This window comes from Triturus cristatus, chromosome 6 (assembly GCF_964204655.1).
Source record: "Triturus cristatus chromosome 6, aTriCri1.1, whole genome shotgun sequence".
Classification (NCBI taxonomy): Eukaryota; Metazoa; Chordata; class Amphibia; order Caudata; family Salamandridae; genus Triturus; species Triturus cristatus.
In genome coordinates, this window is record NC_140589.1 from 1,303,373,344 (window position 1) to 1,303,388,734 (window position 15,391).

Sequence of the window (15,391 nt, forward strand, 5' to 3'; positions counted from 1 at the left end):
TACATGTGAAACATTCTGTCTAAAATGTTCTAGTAGATGGGAAAGTGCAAACATTGCAGGGCCAACAGTCCCAAGGAAGAGCCTATCCATAAGGCTTCGTTGCAGCATTTGTCTTGGAAGGCTGCCTTCCTTGTGGCCATTACATCGGCCAGGAGGGTGAGTGAGATTCAGGCTCTGTGTTGTCAAGAGGCACATATCAGCCACTTGGTTTGTGATAAAACATTGGCTAGGTGAGATGGTGTGAGAGCTTGCCAGAATTGAGGCTTGAGCCTTCACCAATCATATGCCACCTGAGGGTGTTCTTAATACACTTTGCAAATGCTAAATTTATATGGACGCATGTATGCCACTTTCTGCGCATGTGCCCGACGGGGTACCATTTTATGCTTCTATAGAAGAAGTGGATAGCTGAAAAATAGCTATAAAAGACAAAATTGTTCAGTGTTCCGTTAAACGAGTGCGAGTGCCTTGAAACAACATGGTTGAATCCACTCTTCCTGAAACAAAATTGCAATAAACTTTTGTGCCTTACAGCACCATAATAATCGGTTTTATTTTACCTGTCTCATAAAAACTTAGTAAATGATGACAAAAAGTATTGGGACTAGAAAATCTTCTTGGATACAGTTTTGCACCACGGCTGTAGGACATCTTTGCAAAAACTGGATCAGAGGGCCATTAGGCCGACCACATGACCTTAAGTCCATATGCCCAGTAATATTTGGTTGTCAAGTTTTTCTGCTATCAATTCTCACCTTTTTTAATGCAGTGGAGGCGAGGATTGCTCTTTCCTGTCTTCCCAAAGCTTGAAGAAGTCTATTAATATAGCTTCATTTACACAAGATGAGATGTATAATTATCTATAAAAAGCCAAGTGAGGGGAAAGGCCCAGGTATTATTGAAATGCCATTTAATGTTACTTCCACTGTGTGTCAAACTGGGTTTCCAATCTTTTGATTTTATTTAATGATACTCTGGGGGCAAAAAACACTAGTTATGTGGGCATGTACAAGCTTATGCAGATCCATAATAAAGATTGCCATTGTTCTCCTGAAGACTATTATTGGATTAGTTTAATCCACTCTTCCCAGAGGTTGTAGGCTAAAATGCTTATTAAGTGCTTAAATTAAATACTTAAATTAAATAAGTGTATTTAACATTGGCTCTTATTATCGTCCATGTTAGAAAAAACACTGGCCTGCTTTTTAAGGACAGTGTGGCTGCCTTATTTGTTTTGAGCATTAAAATCTATTCAAGATAGGAGGCATCTATGTTCGTATCAGATGGGTGCTGAGGGGCAAAACCATTACTGACTCTCCAGTCATCAGTGGTGTGTGCCTGGGATGTGATATGGCCCCCATGTTTTCCTTTATTTATATTAATCGGCTCACTACCTAACATTCTAACACTTTTGGAGCTGTGTCTAAATTGGCTAGTTCATCATTTTACAGTCTTTCTTTTTTTATAGATATTTGCACCCTTATCTCTAAGTGGCCAGCGGGTCTCATCAGTCTGAGCAGTCGCTCCAGTTTTTGCAAAGATCGTGGCTTGTTGCAAATACGAAAAACACAAATGCATCGGAAATATCACCGATGCAAGTTGTTTCATCGCCATATTTGTATAGAGAATAGTTGTAGAGAGTTTTTTAACTTTGTTGGTTTGGGGATTTCTCTTCAGTGACAATTGCAAATGGGAATAACAGGTTCCAAAAAGTACCCTAATTGAGACCCATCGAACCTTTGGTATAAAAGCTTCTCGACTAAATGTGATGGCAGATTAGTTCTCTTATCCAATAAAGTGTGTCAGTGTAAGACAGTCAGTGCTGCATTCTATGGGGCAAAAATTTGGGAAATGTTAATTTTGTCATCTACAAGCAAGGCTGAAAAGGTTTTTTATGTTGACTTTCCTACTTTTTTATGCCACTTGTTAGTCTATTTACGGTGTGAAAACGTCTGCAGCTTAGCTCGTTTCTGACCATTAAATGGTGGATCCTACAGCCCTTATGACAGATAGGTATGGAGACTGTCACGTTAGTAATCTAGGTTTATAGAGCTTCCTCTGTAACATACACACTTGCTAGGTATTGAATATATTCCTGTACGAGGCATGTGAACTTAAGGCAATTGATACCTTAGTATGAAATTAGTGGCTTGAATTCCCCTATTCTTGAATTTTACACTTACACAACACGTGCCCTCCTCATTATGAAATTATCTTGGCCATTGCTATTTGTAAATGTTATTATAATGAAAGTATTTTATGTAACATTTTAGTAAAGGACTGCTGACTTTATGTACTTTGTATTTGGCACAATGCGTTTTCTATGATTTTCTTCTGATCTGTATATTCTGAGTAGCTTTACATGAAATAAACATAATTGATGATATCACCAGAGGGAATCTAGAGGGCAGAACGACATGTTTCAACTCGGTGTTACAATTGGTAAAAAAAAAAAAAAGAAATTGCAGAAAACACGTCTATTCTCTCTATTTTGAACAAATATAGAAGATGGATCGAGATTTGTTCTATGCCGCTGTACTCTTGATTACATATTCATTTTCAGCATGTTCAGAATAATAACCCTGGCAGGGTTCCAGATGATGGAACAATGCAGGAATTGTGCACTTTTATCCTGAGGTTGTTTGGCAATTTTCAAGTCGATTGGTAGCTTCTCCGTACCACCGGAGGATGCATAATGTATCCATTCCTTGGTGATCATGTTAAAATCACGAGTTTCTGATTTGCCTCTTGACTAGTCTGTATTTGTTGAAGGTCACTCATACCATCTGAGAACCTGCGAGTCATAGAACCACTTACAGTTTGACAACCAAATTTTCAATGAGAAATATGTTTTTAGAAAAGTACAAGATAACTTTACTGGCATTGTCTTGCTGATGTATCTATAATAAGAACACATATAAGACATTGAATAGAGCCCAGACAGTACATTTTGGCATGTTGCCATCTTCTGATGTAATTTTAATAGTTGTAGTCAAACAACAGGAGATCAGCTCTGTAGATACATCAGTTTGTTTGTAAAACTGGGTCGTTTTACTGGCCTAAGATGGCGGCATTGTGGGTCCCTGTTTGTCCACCCATGTAATGGTTGTTGTTCAGTCAATGATATCATGAGTTAAGCACTGTCCGGCCCGTTTTAAAGACTTGACATGATGATTTGTGTTGCATCGTGTTAGTTTGCAGGGTAAGGAAGCCACTCATACAAAGGAGGAGAATTTCTTGGTTGTTCTAATTTTCTCTCGCAGTGGACTCTGGTTTCACCTCTACCGTCTGCATGTAGTTAGTCCTCCTTCACCTCTGATTTCCCAGAGTTTGCTAAGGAAGCCTACTTTATCTCGATTGTATGCAGTGACAGATGAGAACTCAAAGTTGGATGTTAATGTTTAAATGCTGAAACCATATTAATGTCACTTGCGTCTTTCATTGAAAGTCATCCAAAGAAAAGAGTAATTATTGCTGGGGAGACTACTTTATCTTGATTGTACGCAATGCCAGATGAGAACTTAAAGTTGGATGTTAAGGTTTAAATGCTGAAACCATATTGATGTCACTTGCGCCTTTCCTTTACAGTTATCCAAAGCAAAGAGTAATTACTCTACACAAATTCACCACTGGCTCTAGAAACTGAAATAGAGTTGGTGCTGTTCTCTTAGATGGCCGCAGTGACAAGTAGACTTCAAGCCACTACCACTCTCATTTCAACCTTTTGGGGATAAATGTAACACTTGCTTACAGCCTCTTTTCCTCTACTTCTTCCACCATTATCCTAATTTTACACTAGGGTGTATTAGGAGTGGTTGACCAACGGTGATATTGAGACCCTTATAATTACTCAAAGATCAAATGCTCAACCAGGTAACTACAAGTTTCCATCAGTTGGGTAAGCTCCTTCTTTATTCATCACCTACAGTGTTTCTGCAAAACTGGCCATTTTAACCCAAAAAACATTTTTAGGTTTGGCTTCACAGCACAGCAATCTGCATTACCTATTGTTCCCAGTTCTCTAAACTATACAAAAAAGTGACCTTGGGGTGCACTCACAGGAGTTTACTTTCTCACCGGCTTTCTCCTCCCGCCCTGTTGTGTTGCTTTCCCCACATCCACCCTCCTTTCACTGTTCATTGTTGCTGCTTCCTTCAACCTCCCCCTATCCATTGTTGCTGCTCCTCCCACCTCTCCCTCTAACACATGGGAATTGTGGGCAGCAACTATAGTTTCCACCCCCGGCAATGTGAGTTCTTTTCGAATCTTCCTCCTGCTCTGTTCTTTTTAACCTATTTTACCTACTACCCCTGCCATCCTCCCTCGTGTTGCTTGCCCTCCCAACTCCCCACGCTGTTTTAACAAGTATTTCAGAGCAATATGGCTTAAAGTAATAAAAAGAGCCATTTTCTATTACTATTTACTTTAAACCATGTTTCACAGCAGCCCGTGCTGCTGTGCAACAGGTGAAGAAAAACATTTTGGTATTTGGAGTGGACACGAGCGCCGCGCGGTTCTGATCAATATTCCATTCTGTGGCAGCCAGGGTCTCTTCATTGGGCCTTTACAAACAGGCATGCAGGCATTACCAGGGTGGGACGCCTCACTACCACTGGCACCTGTGTAACATCACCGTAGGAGGCTTCCTCTAAAGGTAGTGAGTGAGAGGTAGACTGGCTTTCTGAGTGACGGGTGCTCCACTGACGAATAATCCAACCATGGCCACATGTTCCTCACCCCATCACCAACTGTAAAGTGGGAGAGGCAGCCAAGTCATTTGTCAAATGTTTGAGTAATTCGACTGGAAACATGCTTCCGGCATGTCCAGTGGAGGAAAGATGGCGTCTGAGTAGAGTCGCATATTTCACAGCTCCGCCGGTCAGACCCGCAAAAGATGACTAAAACCCATGATCTGCCCGCATAGCCGCCTTGAAGCACAGATAAAAGATTATTAAATGGGTCAGCTCCGTTACCTTCAACTTGTGGTGACTTTTGCCATCCGTAACAAGCGGGATGAGTACCGCAAGGCGCAGAAACAACCTCCTCCGCCTTCATTGGTAACAGCTCGCTCCGATCCGGCATCACTGACACTCTCTGCCATGCGGCGGGTTTCACCTGTGATGCGAATCCTGAAGTGGATTCTCTCGGCAATCTGCAGAACCCTGCCAACAGCGAGGGAAGAGCTCTGGCCACGCAGGAGAGGAGGAGGCACCCGGGCGGCAGTCTGCACGTGGAGGACACATTGTTGCAAAGGACGTGAAGCCCGGCAAGTAAGGATGGCAGGCAGGGGGGCGAAACCTTTGAAAGGGAGAAATATACAGCTGTCCACCCCCACAACTAATGAATCACTGCAGCCCAGTTCCATGACTGTGGAAAATCGGCAAAAGATCCTTGATTCTCGAGGGGCTAAGAATAAGAGTAAGGAACAGCCTGAAAAAGGAGAAATTACTGACAAGAATGATAGGACAAATGTACCAAAAAAAAAACGCAACTGAAAAATCTGAGAGATGTAGATATCAGTCAAGGCACCCACAAGGGTCAACCACTCATATCTAACATGTTTGGCCCAAGTGAGGGAAAAGCACACATGCACCAGATGGCCATAACAGCTGCTGAAGGGGACCAAAACGAGCAAACTAAGGTCATTAATGCTGCTGCTTCCGGAGATGTACTGGAGGCGGCAGATGCCCCTATTTCACAGTCAACACCAGGCCCTAACTCCGAATTGGTTCTTGAAGAGACCAGCATTCAAAGCTCTGCTTCTTACCCCCAAGATGACCTACAAAAACTCAACGCTAGTGCCGGAGGAAAATCAGGAGCAATCAGCAAAGATACCGCCCCCATTAAGTTAAAAGAATCTGAAAAGGCCCATCGCCCTCCTCCTAAAACGCCCGACAACATTGAAAAATTCCACTCATTAACGGAAGAATCTGAACTTTCAGATGTAATTGTATCCGACTTCAGCAAGGGTGAGGGACATAAATGGAACAGCAGCACGGATGTAGAACTTTCCCTTAAAGTCCACGCACAGAAAAAAATCTCTGAAGAAAAGGGGTAATCGGCACAAGAGGGGTGAGACCTCCGATTGTGGAAGTGGCACAGACCTCAGAGGGGACTATTCCGCCTCACAATTATCAACTTTAACAGACCCAACTTTATGCTCAGGGGGCAACCGCACAATCACAGCCAACAAAGAGGATGAAGACTTTGGAGCTAAGGACAAGCCTGCCCTTGCAGTAGTGCTACAATCCATTAAGAGTTTTCAAGAGGAGGTCAAATTAGAGAACCGAAGATCACGCCTCGCTACGCAAAAACTACAAGGAACTGTTAGGAAAGTGGGCAAAACATGTGTCGAAATTGCGCACAGAATAACCTCAGTAGAAGCACAAACTAAAAATCTTGAGAAGCATGTTAGCATCTTGAAGACACAAGGAGATAAACATGATGGTATAGTCAAAGACTTAATGTTGAAAGTTGAGGAGCAGGAGAATACACTACTGCGCAATAACCTACGCGTTCTTGGCATCCCAGTGGGAGCAGAAGGGAACTACCCCAGGACTTTTATGATCGCGCTCCTTAAGGGAGCTTTCCCAGATCTGCTCACCTGGGACTGGGACAAGGAGATACAGTGTGCACATTGGTTTCCACTAACACTATTCAAGCGCCCTTCGTCTAATCCTCAATATCCACGAGCAATGCTCCTATACTTTGGAAACTTTCTTCTTCGCTAAATACTCTATGATCTGGCTAGGCCAACATTCAAGAAATAATTTAATGGCATCACCTTCTTTACAAGACCAGACTTCGCACGTGCCACTGTCGAGCGCAGATGGAGGTTGAGACAGTTGTTCACGCCCTTTCAACAACACGGTGCCAATGTCTATCTCCAGAACCCAGCCCTTTTAAAGGTCGTGTTTAAGGGAACCAAGCAAAGCTTTATATCTGAAATCCAGGCCGAAGTTTTAACTGCAAGAGATCACGGGTCGAAAATTAGACAAAACTAGGGCCTGAAGACTCAAAAACTGTGTCTTAATATGGGCTCTAGCACCCCTCGCTTATGTCCACCTGTCTCTTCCCTCTTCTCTATAGCTACAGGTCAGCCTGATCAAAAATCTGAAAATAGATTGAACTTAAGTTGTCCATTAGTAATGGCAGCTAAAAGGCCTTACGTCAGAAGTATTTAGATGATTGAGTTTTTTCTTTCTGTTTTCCTTTTTCGTAATTGAGGGGGTCGGAATGGTGGAGTAAGCGGGTTCACGACTGCTCAGATGCCCTCACCCTGGCTTGCGCAGCGCCAGGTAACCTCAGCGATAGGTGGCGGGAGGGCGAGAACGGGGTGGGGGGGCAGGTTCACGGGGGAGAAGGGGTTGGCATATTGGGATCTAGATTCATGGGTTTATGGTTTTTTATTTTTTATTTATCTTTTAGGCAAAATGACTTGCCCTAAATGAGTAAACCGTGCATAGCTACAATTAACATTTGCGGCCTCAATGATCTCAAAAAAAGGTGAAACACCACAGCGAGGCTCCGCTTACTGAAGGCTGATGTTATCTGTATGCAGGAAACGCATATTGAAAGAGCTCAGATACATCTACTGGAAACACTTGGGTACACTCTGGTGGGGGCTACAACACAAAATTCACAGACACGCGGGTTAGCAATTTTAACTTCTAATCGCTCTCTGCAGTTCACGCGAACGGCAGTGGATCAGCATGGAAGGTAGGTAATCACTGAATGCCGTAGAAGTAATGGAGACCTACTCACTATATGAATGATTTACGGAAGCACCCTAGATGACCCAGCAGTATTCCACTGCATAAATAATGAATTAGCTGCATGGCCTCTTCCCATAATTATGTGTGGAGATTTAAATTTAAATCTGCCTGCCGACCAAAATATAAGCCGGGATAATAACTGGATATATAGTGGCCGGAAACCAACGTTATATAGAGCATTGAAGACACTATGCCACGAGCAGGCTCTCACAGATATTTGGAATTGGCAGAATCCCTCGAATCCCGGGTACATATATTTTTCTAACCCGCACAATAGGCATGCAAGATTAGATTTTATACTAGTATCTCACACTCTTCTGCATAATAGCTCAATTGAGAAAGCGCCACGTATACTGGCCGATCATAACCCCCTCTATTAGAGCTTAAAGGGAAAGTGTCAAAAAGCGGGTGCGAACTATTGGAGTTTTGAAAGTACTCTTCTCACTAATGAAGAATATTGAACATATGAGGATTTGGATTTCCCAATTTCTCAAGGAGAATATAGGGAGCTCAGGGATCGAAGTACTGTGGGATGCACTGAAAGCAGGAATATGTGGTGAGACACTTAGCTTCTCACTATCCCTGAACAAAAGAAAGTGCTCCTTATTATATGATTTGCAAGCCAGATTGGCTGCTGCTGAAGAAGAACTGATCACGGTGCTTCAGAATGGGGGTGACTCTGCAGAAGCTCTGGCAAAAATGATGGTAGCCAAATCAGCAGTTATGGAGACAATAGCAAAAAGGGCCGCAGATAGACTGGCAGCATGGAGGCAGGAAGCATATGATTGTAGCGAGCAGGTTGGGCATCATCAACTAGAGCTCGGCAAAAAGCCACTAGAAATACAATAGCAGAAATCAACGATCCTGTGTGAGGGAAAACCACAGACCCAGAGAGAATTTGTAATGTGTTTTACACATACTATCAAGATCTGTACCACAAGGCGACACCAGGCCATTTGGGAGATGTTATTACATATCTTCATCAGATTCCAATGGAACAATTTTCCCAGGAGGATCAGCAACAATTGGAGGAACAGCCCCAATGAGTCGATATACTGCTATGTATTAACAGTCTGCCAAGCGGCAAGGCCACTGCCCTAGACAACCTACCTTTAGAATTCTACAAAAAATTCTCAACCCAACTGAAAGATTGTATGTTGCAATTAATTATTCATGTATTTAAGGGGGGAAGACCGCCTGAATCCTGGACACAGGTCAAAATGATGGTCTTTCTCAAAAAACAAAACACCATTGGAACCTGGCTCCTATCGCCCCATAACCCTGATAAACTCCGATAATAAGATCTATTCTAAAGTCCTCGCCACGCGCTTAGCCTTTGTAATTCCAAAGGTAGTTTCTATACGACAACATGGATTCATACCAGGGCGCGGGACTACGGACCATATTAGAAGGGTCATTTACATTTTTGATGCTATAAGCATATCTAAGGACCCAATAGCATTAATTCTGCTGGATGCAGAAAAAGCCTTTGACAGGGTCTCCTGGGCTTTCTTATGAGAGGCCCTGTCAAGGGTTGGAATAGGCAAGGGACTTCTTCAGCCTTTTAAAATGCTTTATTTTCAGCCTAGCGCAAGCCTAGCGCAAGACTCCTTCTTAATGGTTTATTAACAGACACGTTTAAAATCACTAGAGGTACCCGAGAGGGCTGCCCAAGCTCCCCGCTTCTATTCACAATTTATATCGATTCGTTCCTACGCCAATTGGATAGTAATAAGGTTTTTAGGCCTATCGTAACTAACGGTTGGGAAACCAAAGTCTTGGCATATGTCGACGACATTGCCCTAGTGACTCTAAATCCCGCAATGGCTATAAGTGAGATTGAAGTAGAAGTGGCAAGATTTGGGTTACTCTCAGGATATTCTCTCAATCACAGAAAAACCCAATTTGTGTGTAATGATAATGCTACGATTAATGACACGAGAATGGTTGAAAAGGCAACATATCTCAGAGTTGAGATTACTGCTAAAATCAACAACATTGTGAGTGTTAACATTGATCCCTTAATATCCAAAACGAAACCCAAACTGGAGAGATTACATAATCTACATTTATTGATTATTGGCAGATGTAACATTATTAGAATGCTATTCTCCCCTAAGTTTTTATATTTTCTACGGGCAATCCTGCTAGAATTTACCACTAACTGCTTAAAAAAAATAGAAAATGTATTTTCCCGCTTTATCTGGACATATGAGAAACCCAGAAGGGCATATAAATACTAATCTTTACCAAGGGAAAGGGGAGGACTGGCCTTACCAAACATACGACTGTACTATTGGGCTACTACTTTATTATCTAATCTAGCCCTCATAAGAGAAAAACCAAGGCATAGCACTATTGAGGAAGTACCAACCCAAATAGAACTCATTATGGGGGTAGACACATGGGGTTGGGTTTGGCAATTCTTGAATGACAGCCATTACAAGAAAGTCCGCTTCAAAACTCTGCAAGGGGGGGCATGGCATCATGAGGTCAGTCCTGAAACTGATAGGTCTTGGTAGCCTGAATTACTATACACCGCTCTGCAGTAACCCCAATTTACCTGAAATGTTTAAAGATCCAATTGTTAAAAGGTGGCACGTTGCGGGTTTGTCCAAGCTTGGTGATTTTTATCCTCCAACAGGCATAGCCTCTTTTGAAAATCTTAAAGAGCACTATGAATTAGATCAGAGAGATTTCTATAAATATTTGCAAATCTGGGATTTTTTTAACTAAGAAGGGTGGTGGTCCAATCGGTTTTACCAACAATAATCTAATAGGTAATCTAAGAAAGAATAAACCTTATCTATTGGAGATGTGTATATCCTTTTCAATACATTACTGCCAGATAATATGGAGGTTCGAGCATTAAAGTGTAAAGCCGAGATAGGAATCCCGGAAAATCTTTTCTATCACTCTGAATTAGCACAGAACATCTTAATTCCGGCCCGTCTCCAAGCTCAATATTATAAAACGTGCTTTTCGCTGCATTGCACCCCACAAAAGATTGCCAAATGGGGGACGGAGAGAGGAACCCTTTGCCCCAGGTGTGCATTATCTCAGGCAGACCTAAGCCATATCTTTGCCTCCTATGATGCTCTAAATAACTTAAAACAAGAGATCTCTTACTTTCTCAAGGAGGTACTATTGGCTGACTATCTCCTTTCTCCGACCTTGATTAGACTGGGGGTGGACCAGGAAATAAGGGAGAAGCCAGGAGAAGAATTTGTGTTTACTGGTATGGGGATACTTCGCTTATGCCTCGCTCCGCATGGCTGGATCCGAATCCCCCTCGGTTTCACCAGTGGCTGTCTCGAATATTAGCAAATTACAATTTCGAAAATGCCATCTATGCAAAAAGGGTATTGCGCTCACGAACTAAAGGCTTAAATATTTGGGCACCGTTGACCAGATGGATTGAGAAGAATTGGTAAGCCACAAAACCCATCTTTATTTTCTCTTTTTTTTTTCTTTTTTCGCCTTCAAATCAAAAACAAAAAACATCAGAGTGTAGCCAACTCCTTGTGGGTGGGGTTTTCTTTTGGGTAGCTTAAAATTAAAATTTGCATTGTTGTTTTCTCGTTTGTGCAACCTTCTGGTGATAATGAATTGTAATTATGACATATACTATTGTTAAATTATGCATTAATAAAAATATGTTTAAAAAAGGAAACCTGCTTCCAGGAGTGAGGAAAAACAGCACAATGTATATTTTTTACTTTGCGCATAAAACCAGGGTTATTGTATTTTTGTGAGCGCATTGTTGTTTAGATTGTGAAGTGCAGAGCTGCTTACAATCACACTGTAGGAAAGAGGAGAAGCCATGATTAGAAAGAACTCGGAGTGTAGCGTTCATTAGTCTAGTTTCCCCTCTCATGTGCACTGTAATAGCACCCCATCGTTCTACAGAAACAGGAGCTGCCTTTTCAGAAATGAAACCTTGCAGAGTACCTATTGCGTGCCGTGCCCCCATCTGTGCCTTAGTGTATCCACAGGGAGGCAAGCGTAATATTGAGGTCCAGTTACAGATGGTTTCTGATTGACACGAGAACTGGTATTTTGGGCTTCCGATTAATTAGGAGCAAATCCAGGGGCTCGCAGTTGTGTTTTGGGACTAGTTATTGATGTCAAACGATTGGTAAGTTCTGTTCTTTCTAGTTTTATATTGCACAGTGTGTCATTGCCCTTAGATCTTCTGGTGGTCCTGGCTGTCGTTCCATTTTGCAGACTGGAATCTGATTTGTCTTCAGAATCATGTGTTACTAATATTATAATTTCCCCCCCACCTCCTCCTGGTTCTTTTCTCCCCCCACCCACCCTCCCTTCCCTGGGTTTGTTTCCCCCCCATGGTTAGTTTCCCCTCCGCCTGCTCTCCTCCTGGTTCGTTTTTCTTACCACCCACCCGCCCTCCTCCTGGTTCATTTATCCTCCTCCTGGTTTGTTTTTCCCTACCTACCTCCCACCCTCCTCCTAGTTTGTTTTTCCCTACATCCTGCCCACCCTCCTCCTAGTTTGTTTTTTCCCAAGACCCACCCTCCTACTGGTTTGTTTTTCCCCCAAACGCCCACCCTCCTCCTGGTTTGTTTTTCCCCTAAACGCCCACCCTCCTCCTGGTTTGTTTTTGCCCCAACCTCCCACCCTCCTCCTGGTTGGTTTTTCCCCCCAACCTCCCACCCTCCTCCTGGTTCTTTTTCCAAAACCCTCCTCCTGGTTCTTTAACCCTCCTCCTGGTTCTTTTAAACCCCCACCCACCCACCCTCCTCCTGGTTCTTTTAAACCCCCACCCACCCACCCTCCTCCTGGTTCTTTTCCCCCCCACCCATCCACCCTCCTCCTGGTTCTTTTCCCCCCTCAGCCACCCACCCTCTTCCTGGTTCTTTTGACCCCCCACCCACCCACCCTCCTCCTGGTTCTTTTGACCCCCCACCCACCCACCCTCCTCCTGGTTCTTTTGACCCCCCACCCACCCACCCTCCTCCTGGTTCTTTTGACCCCCCACCCACCCACCCTCCTCCTGGTTCTTTTTACCCCCCACCCACCCACCCTCCTCCTGGTTCTTTTTACCCCCCACCCACCCACCCTCCTCCTGGTTCTTTTTACCCCCCACCCACCCACCCTCCTCCTGGTTCTTTTTACCCCCCACCCACCCACCCTCCTCCTGGTTCTTTTTACCCCCCACCCACCCACCCTCCTCCTGGTTCTTTTTACCCCCCACCCACCCACCCTCCTCCTGGTTCTTTTTACCCCCCACCCACCCACCCTCCTCATGGTTCTTTTTACCCCCCCCCACCCACCCTCCTCCTGGTTCTTTTTACCCCCCCCCACCCACCCTCCTCCTGGTTCTTTTTACCCCCCACCCACCCTTCTCCTGGTTCTTTTTAACCCCCACCCACCCTTCTCCTGGTTCTTTTTAACCCCCACCCACCCACCCTTCTCCTGGTTCTTTTTAACCCCCACCCACCCACCCTTCTCCTGGTTCTTTTTAACCCCCACCCACCCACCCTTCTCCCGGTTCTTTTTACCCCCCACCCACCCACCCTTCTCCCGGTTCTTTTTACCCCCCACCCACCCACCCTTCTCCCGGTTCTTTTTACCCCCCACCCACCCACCCTTCTCCCGGTTCTTTTTACCCCCCACCCACCCACCCTTCTCCCGGTTCTTTTTACCCCCCACCCACCCACCCTTCTCCCGGTTCTTTTTACCCCCCACCCACCCACCCTTCTCCCGGTTCTTTTTACCCCCCACCCACCCACCCTTCTCCCGGTTCTTTTTACCCCCCACCCACCCACCCTTCTCCCGGTTCTTTTTACCCCCCACCCACCCACCCTTCTCCCGGTTCTTTTTACTCCCCACCCACCCACCCTTCTCCCGGTTCTTTTTACTCCCCACCCACCCACCCTTCTCCCGGTTCTTTTTACCCCCACCCACCCACCCTTCTCCCGGTTCTTTTTACCGCCACCCACCCACCCTTCTCCTGGTTCTTTTTACCCCCACCCACCCACCCTTCTCCTGGTTCTTTTTACCCCCACCCACCCACCCTTCTCCTGGTTCTTTTTACCCCCACCCACCCACCCTTCTCCTGGTTCTTTTTACCCCCACCCACCCATCCTCCTCCTGGTTCTTTTTTCCCCCACCCACCCACCCACACACCCTCCTCCTGGTTCTTTTTTCACCCACCCACCCGCCTCCTGGTTCTTTTTTCCCCCACCCACCCACCCTCCTCCTGGTTCTTTTTTCACCCACCCACCCACCCTCCTCCTGGTTCTTTTTTCACCCACCCACCCTCCTCCTGGTTCTTTTTTCCCCCCACCCTCCTCCTGGTTCTTTTTTCCCCCACCCACCCACCCACCCTTCCCCTAGTTCTTTTTTCCCCCACCCACCCACCCTCCTGGTTCTTTTCCCCCCACCCGCCCACCCTCCTCCTGGTTCTTTTTCCCCCCACCCACCCACCCTTCTCCTGGTTCTTTTTACCGCCACCCACCCACCCTTCTCCTGGTTCTTTTTCCCCTCACCCACCCACCCTCCTCCTGGTTCTTTTTCCCCCCACCCACCCACCCACCCTCCTCCTGGTTCTTTTTCCCCGCACCCACCCACCCTCCTCCTGGTTCTTTTTCCCCCCACCCACCCACCCTCCTCCTGGTTCTTTTTCCCCCCACCCACCCACCCTCCTCCTGGTTCTTTTTCCCCCCACCCGCCCACCCTCCTCATGGTTCTTTTTTCCCTCCACCCGCCCAACCTCCTCCTGGTTCTTTTTTCCCCCACCCGCCCACCCTCCTCCTGGTTCTTTTTTCACCCAACCTGCCCACCCTCCTCCTGGTTCTTTTTTCACCCAACCTGCCCACCCTCCTCCTGGTTCTTTTTTCCTCCCACCTGCCCGCCCTCCTCCAGCTACGATTTCTCCCACCTGCCCGCCCTCCTCCAGCTACGATTTCCCCCACCCACCCACCCGCCCTTCTCCAGCTACGATTTCCCCCACCCACCCGCCCTCCTCCAGCTACGATTTCCCCCACCCACCCGCCCTCCTCCAGCTACGATTTCCCCCACCCACCCGCCCTCCTCCAGCTACGATTTCCCCCACCCACCCGCCCTCCTCCAGCTACGATTTCCCCCACCCACCCGCTCTCCTCTAGCTACGATTTCCCCCACCCACCCGCCCTCCTCCAGCTACGATTTCCCCCACCCACCCGCCCTCCTCCAGCTACGATTTCCCCCACCCACCCGCCCTCCTCCAGCTACGATTTCCCCAACATGCCCTCCTCCTGGTTGGTTTTCCCCCATACGCCCTCCCTCGTCCTGCTCCATTTTACCCCCACCTGCCTGCCCTCCTACTGCTTTGTTTTTCCCACACCCACCCGCCTTCCGCCTGCTCTGTTTTTCCCTCCTCCTTCTCTGTTTTTCATCCACCCACCCTCCCGCCCTCCTCCTGCTACGTTTTTCACCCACCCGCCCTCCTCCTGCTCCGTTTTTCAACCACCCGCCCTCCTCCAGTTCCATTTTTTAGCCGACCGACCCGCCCACTCTCCTCCTCCATTTTTCCACAACCCGCACGCCCTCCTCCTCCATTTCATCACCCGCCCGCACTCCTCCTGTTCTGTTTTTCCCCCACATGCCCGCCC

General features: G+C 46.0%; 1 protein-coding gene across 4 annotated transcripts in view; it reads left to right on the plus strand.

Moving 5' to 3' along the window:
- Nucleotides 1-15,391, plus strand: part of UTRN (utrophin) — a 1,396,454-nt gene that overhangs the window by 479,989 nt on the left and 901,074 nt on the right. The window lies entirely within an intron of this gene.